At 54.9% G+C, this 6,151-nt stretch overlaps 1 pseudogene; it reads right to left on the reverse strand.

Moving 5' to 3' along the window:
- Positions 1-457: 457 nt before the first annotated feature.
- On the reverse strand, positions 458-5,944 carry LOC129405835 (caspase-6-like; annotated as a pseudogene).
- Positions 5,945-6,151: the final 207 nt, after the last annotated feature.

Below are 6,151 nucleotides of genomic sequence, written 5' to 3' on the forward strand. Positions count from 1 at the left end.
CAGGGCAGACAGAGAAGGAACGGGGATGGGTCAGTGATGCTGAGCCTCTGTGATTGGACTTTCTGGTAAACCGAGACCCTCTATAAACTATGTGTGTATCTGGGAATAAAGGGAACAGCCATCACCTGCTCCCGAGGGGGTTTCTCTGCATGCCCGTCACCCTTCACCCCACGTCTGGCTGGACCCAAGCTCTAAACTGGCAACGCATGAAGGGATAATGAGAAGCACAAACTCCAAACTCTTTCAAAGGTCATAAGCTTTAATAAAAAAATTTATAAAATGGGGAGTGCAATTTTGTGACATACTATCAAAATCAAACATTACAAATGTTCGTCAATCTTAGCCAAAACCCCTTCACCGTGATTCAAGCTGCTGTACCATGCGATTGGCCCTGTGTATGCAAGAGATGAATGAGGAGTCATTCTGCAGACTGACATGGAAGAATGAAGCCACGGCCTCACTGGGGCTTGGGCAGGAAGCGCAGCTTCTTGGTGAGCATGGAGGCGAAGCAGGGGATCTGCTTCTTGCCCTTGGCGTCTTTTTCCTTGACGGAGTCCATGATGTCCACTTCGCGCAGGGACACCTTCCTGTTGACCAGCGTGAACAGCTCCGTGATCTCCAGGGCCGTGCCATATCTCCCCAGCAACTCACACAGATCCTGGATGTACCACGAGCCGTCCCGAGTATTCCGGTGCGAGAAATACCCTGAGGAGGCAAAGCACAGGGTCATGGTCGGGGACGGAGAGCTCGAGGGGCTCCTTGAGACGGTCAGACACGTCCCCGGACTATTCTCGGGTGAGAAGGGATTCATCAAAATGGTGACGCTGGCTGCGTCTGGAATAGCGCCGAGAGCCGGGAAGGGGGTCTCAGCTCTTGGTGTGGGGGGCCCAGGAAACGGTGGAGAGACTGAGCCTGGGCACGTCACCCTGGGCCCAGCCGTCAGCTGCTGTTAAGGACTCTGGGACGGCATCACCTTAGCAGTGCCCCCGTCTGAAGCAGACCCCGGACACTTGACACCCAACAGCCCCCACACTGCTGGCCACAGCGTGCTGACAGAGACACCACCCAAGGGCCGATCAGGCCTGGGACAACCCCACACGGGGCGAGGTCTCGCTCACTCCGCTGAAGCCCAGGCACAGGAGCATTCGCACCCGAGGGGCCCCAGAGGGAGAGAAAGGGAAGAAACCTCAGAACCCGGAGGACCCCGACAGCAGCACGTCCCATGGGCGGACGGCAACCCTCCACGCTGGCCTGCGGGGAATTAAGACGCTTCCAGGCAGGAATCCTCACGTTTCAATTCTGACAACCTTCCTGCAGATCGTTTTCTAGGCAGGCCAGAGGAATTCAGCCTTACAGGAGATCATAATCTTAAGTTCAAGTGGGAAAACAAAGTGTCACTGGTGATGAATCAGTTCAGTCTACGTTTGCCATTCGCAGTGCCGGCCATGAAGGTTGATCGGAAGACTACAGCAGCCAAGGCAGAAGAAGAAAAGGTGGGGAGTGAACTTGTGCTTTTCGGAAGAGTTCAAAATTGTTTTATGAACCTCATGGCAATCATAAAACAAACTGAACCTCAATATTACCTGTCAGTTGATCGCTTTAGATGCAAATGGACTAACTCCAGAATTAACACCTAAAGGGATCTTGAGAGCCCATGTAAGAAGAAACGTGCAGAAACAGCAGAGACCACGGGGACAGTAAGAGCTAAATCTCTGAGAATACAGACTCGGAAAACATTTAGCGAGGCTGATCGGGGGAAAAAAGCACAAATCAGCAATGAAAGAGAAAGTGAGGTAACCCAGATGGTGAAACATCTACGGGCTGAGAACTGGGAGAGTGATGAAAGGAACCGGAAGCCCCAGGCCATCCCAAGGCTCATGTACTCAAGTATTAAGTTAGCCGAACACTATCAAATGAGTCTTGGGGGTCTGCCATAGGGAAGGCTCAGGGGAGATTGGGAGAACTGGAGCAAGGGTGGGGGAATTGGTGTTGGAACACTGAATACCCGTAACAAATCATCATGAACAAGTTTGTAAAGCACAGCGTTTATATAAAACGCATGGGAAATTTTATCTTTACATATTGTATTTCTAATTCAGTGCTCCACACAGGATCTTCTATATTACCAGCCATACTACACCGACAGTATCCCACTCACACAACAGCACCTGGAACGCTCCCGTGACGTATTCGATATGCCAAGTATTGAGAGGTGCCGGAGCTCCGGATATGCCAACAACAGTAACAACAAGTCTCACAATTTGATGTGAGATGTTACTGGGTGCCCGCTCAAACAAATCGATGAACAACAGTGCTAAAGTGCTACCTATGTCAATAAGCAGTACATCACACACAGAATAAGTAATTGCATCAGTACTGCATCAAAACACGAGTACCGACGGCCCCCGTGGCTGTGGCCACTCAAAAGGAGGGAGTCTCGTCATGGTGACGCTCAGGGCCCCCACGTGAAGCCAGAGACCCCCCGGCCCACACACCTTCAGCCACCTAGTAGCCCATGAGGAAGTCGGCCCCAGCAGGCAGCGAGTACACGGACGCCGCGTCCACCTAGGTCTCGTTGCTGTCTTGCAGGCGGGTCGCATCCACCTCCTCCATGGACTGGACGGGCTTGTCATGCTTGTCACCGCGACACGCCTATGACACAGGCAGCAGCGGGGCTGATGGGGGCCCACTGATTCCGGTGTGGATCAGAGGGACCCAGGGCAGCTGGGGAAGCGCACGGCCCTCTAGCTCGGGGACAGCCCGAGAACCGCCATGTGGCCCCGACAGGTCGAGAGAGAAAAGGTGTGGGCACCCTCGAGCTCAGCAAATGCAGCCAACGGAGAGGTGACGAGGTCCGGAATTTCTTTTGAATTATCTAGGGTGAAAAACCAGGCCGAGATGTCCCCGGAGGAACCATGAGAAGACAAGTGGCGATGCAATAAGCAAAGGGTCATTATTGACTAGCTGGAGGTAGGGCTCTCGCCGGCTCACCCACACAGCGGGAGGCTTCTTGGAACGAGCGGCCCGTGTCTCAAAAGGGAGGGGCTTTTATACCCTATCTTATGTAACGGGGACTTTTCACAGACCACCCTGGTCCGAGGTCTGAGGGACTTTCCACTACTTGTCCTTAGCTGACTGGTTCTAAGTTGGAGTTGTGTAAGACTTCCATCAGTTCCATAGTGGTGATGAAAGGTTATTCCCCACCTGCATCTGAATGGTTATATACTGGGGACTCCCCTGTCTGTATCTGATTGGTAACCCTTAGTTGACCTCGCTGGCTCTCTCACTTCGGGGTAATCATGCTCAATTCCAGGTATCTGCGCTCAATCCCAGGAACTCTGGAAGCAAAACCGAGGCCTTGCTTCTCCAGCTTCTTTCGAGCCTGTCATGGTGCTGCCTTGCCTCTCTATATCTCTAGGGGGGATGCTCAGGGGCCTGCTCCAGCCCTCTCAGCTCAAACGAAGGGCAACGCATTCCCGGGCCCAACATGTGTCCTGCCCACTTGTCTGGAAGAGCAACAATCTGGAATGTTCCATTTAGCGTTAGAGAGACCAGAATGGATGTGGCCAGGGAGGACCCCAGGCTCGGCTGGTCTCACACCCTGGCTTCCGTGGGGTTAAAGACGGAGACTCTTTAAGAGTTCTTTCTAGGACAGGGTGGGATTATGACGCAGGGTTCAAGTTGCAACTGACAGTGATGGCATCCAATGCCTCCCAGCACCCAGAGAAGTCTCTCTGGAGCCTGTCAGTGCCCTCACGGTCGCTGGCGGTCTACCTGAATGATGAAGATCTTGGGCTTGCCCACCAGGCTCCTACACTTGTCGCCTTTGAAGAAGTCTGTCAGCATGGAAATCTCCACCTTAGCGTCGTAGGTGTAAATGTGACTGCCTTCGCCGTGGGTCAGGAAAACACAGAGAAAGCAGTCGGCGTCGATGTGGCTGGCGGTTGATGCTGACGTTCAGAGAGAAACAAGTGCTCGATAGCTCTACCTGAGTCGAGTCGACACCCCCGTGCTCCCTGCAGACACTCCAGGAGTGAATCCTGAGCACAGAGCCAGGAGTTAGCCATGAGCACTGTGCCAAAACAAACCAACCAACAAAAAACCCAGAATAATGACAAAAACTAAAGGAATCATGGTGGCCATACCTGAGGTCCCAAAACTGTCACCGAGAATACAGTAATGAGAGATCACATTCATTCGTGTGACTTTCATGTGATTAATCCTCACTGAATTAAGGATTAAACTCTCGCAGCCATATCTCCATGTGGAAAAAACCAGTACCCAAGTTTTCATGTGCGCAGACTCCTATGGGAGCCCTGTTCAAGGGCCAGTGATTTTGGCAGTCAGAGCTTTTTAGTCATCTGCTGCTTAAAATATTCTGCAAAGAGCCTTTTCATTTTTATTTGGTAAACCCCAGTCAGTGCTCAGCATTCAGAGGAGAATCCACGGTTCAGAGCACGGCCCTCTCCACAGGCGGATAAAAGCAGGCAGGGAGGGGACGAGGTCTGAAGGGGTCCCCTGATGTCAGAATCCCAAGAGCCCACGGGCACGGCCTCCAGGCAGCTGCCTATCCGTGCCCCGCCCTCTCCAGCCTGATGCCAGTGGGCCAGCTGGGCGTGTGATGGAACTTAATCGGCACTGGGGGCCGGAGGCTTTGCAAGGGTCCCTGACGTGGAGGAGGAACCCACTACCCGGGGCCCGTGTAAGACGGCGACTGACTCAGACCATCCAGCTTGTCTTTCCAGAGCGGCCAGGCCGGGCTCTCGCCCCAGACTGGAGGGTGTCCACCTACCGTCATACATCTTGGACAGTACATCTTCCGCTTTGAGGTTGTTGTAGCAAATCACCTCGAAACCTAGTTTCAGAAACCTGGGGAGCAACAGGAAGGGAAGTTGGGGGCCACTCCGAGTCTCCCCACAGCCCGGCTGGACGGAGGGCTGGACGCCCACTTACAGGACACACAAACTGACCCTCCAGGTCGGAGCCGTAGCACAGAGGGTGGGCGCTCACCTCCCTGGCCGCCCAGAGGGTCCCCCCAGCCCCAGCAGGAAGCCCTGGGCACAGCTGGGCGCCCCCCAAGCCAGACCAAACACACAGACTTTCCCCTCGGGAGAAACTGACGCCCAATGTGACCCTGAGGGTTTTCCCTGCTCACCCCAATCCTCTGGGGTTTCTCCCGGCTCAAGTGCCGCCCTCGCGGTGCAGACACGGTTCTGACAACGCGTTAGACTGCGGACGTGCTGGCACAGGCCAGAATCCACTCTGGTGCCCTCGCTTGCTTTGTTTCTGATTCTTAGGGGCGCACCCAGCCAGGTGGTAGAGGGGGAGCTCCAGCTGGTGCAAAACTCAGGCGCTGTTCGAGAGGGCCAGTGCGACAGTCGAGCGACTAAGGCATCGCCTTGCACAGGGCCGACCCAAGTTCATTACCAGACACCCCACAGGGTCCCCCGCACACCACCCACGCTGGTTCCTGTGTGAGAACCAGGGGACCCACCAGGTGAGCCCCCCACCTGCCAAAAAATCCCAAACACAATCAGTGCTTAAAACCAAACATGATCATTCTGCAGATGTGGCTAAGGCACCTCCCTGGCCTCTGGGGGTCTGGGGACCCCGCCAGTGAGTCTTGACCATCGAGCCGCAGGAGTCAGTGCCAGGACCTCGGGTGATGCTCAGGGAAGCTGTGCGGACCCGCGGGACACCAGAGCCAGCCCAGGTGAGGGGCATCGCCCCAGCTGGTGTCCGAGATCCCAACCTCCTGGCAGTCCTACGAGGGGACATGGCCTACGGGCACCCAGACACGGTACCTGGAACAGAGATTATCCCGGTCTACGCAGGTGCCCCGGTGGCGGTGCAGCCCCAGGAGACTGTGGAACTGCTCGTGGTTGAAGATCAAAGCGACTCCCCGCCTCTTGTGGTTCATTTTGTACTTTTCTTCCGGATCCATCACTTCACAGTGCACGTTTAAAGCAAACGGTCACTTGGTCCTCAAGGAGCTTCCCGGTCCGGGGACAGCCTCATGCGGGCGTCCCAACATGTTCCCTCACGGCGAGCAGAGTTCCAGGCGGGCTGAGGGGCTGCCCAGGCCCCCAAAAGTCAGGCACCAACCAAGGTAGTTTGGGAACATCTGGTCCAGCCACAGGTCAGGCCGGCA

The sequence above is a fragment of the Sorex araneus genome, chromosome 6 (assembly GCF_027595985.1).
Source record: "Sorex araneus isolate mSorAra2 chromosome 6, mSorAra2.pri, whole genome shotgun sequence".
NCBI classification, from domain to species: Eukaryota; Metazoa; Chordata; class Mammalia; order Eulipotyphla; family Soricidae; genus Sorex; species Sorex araneus.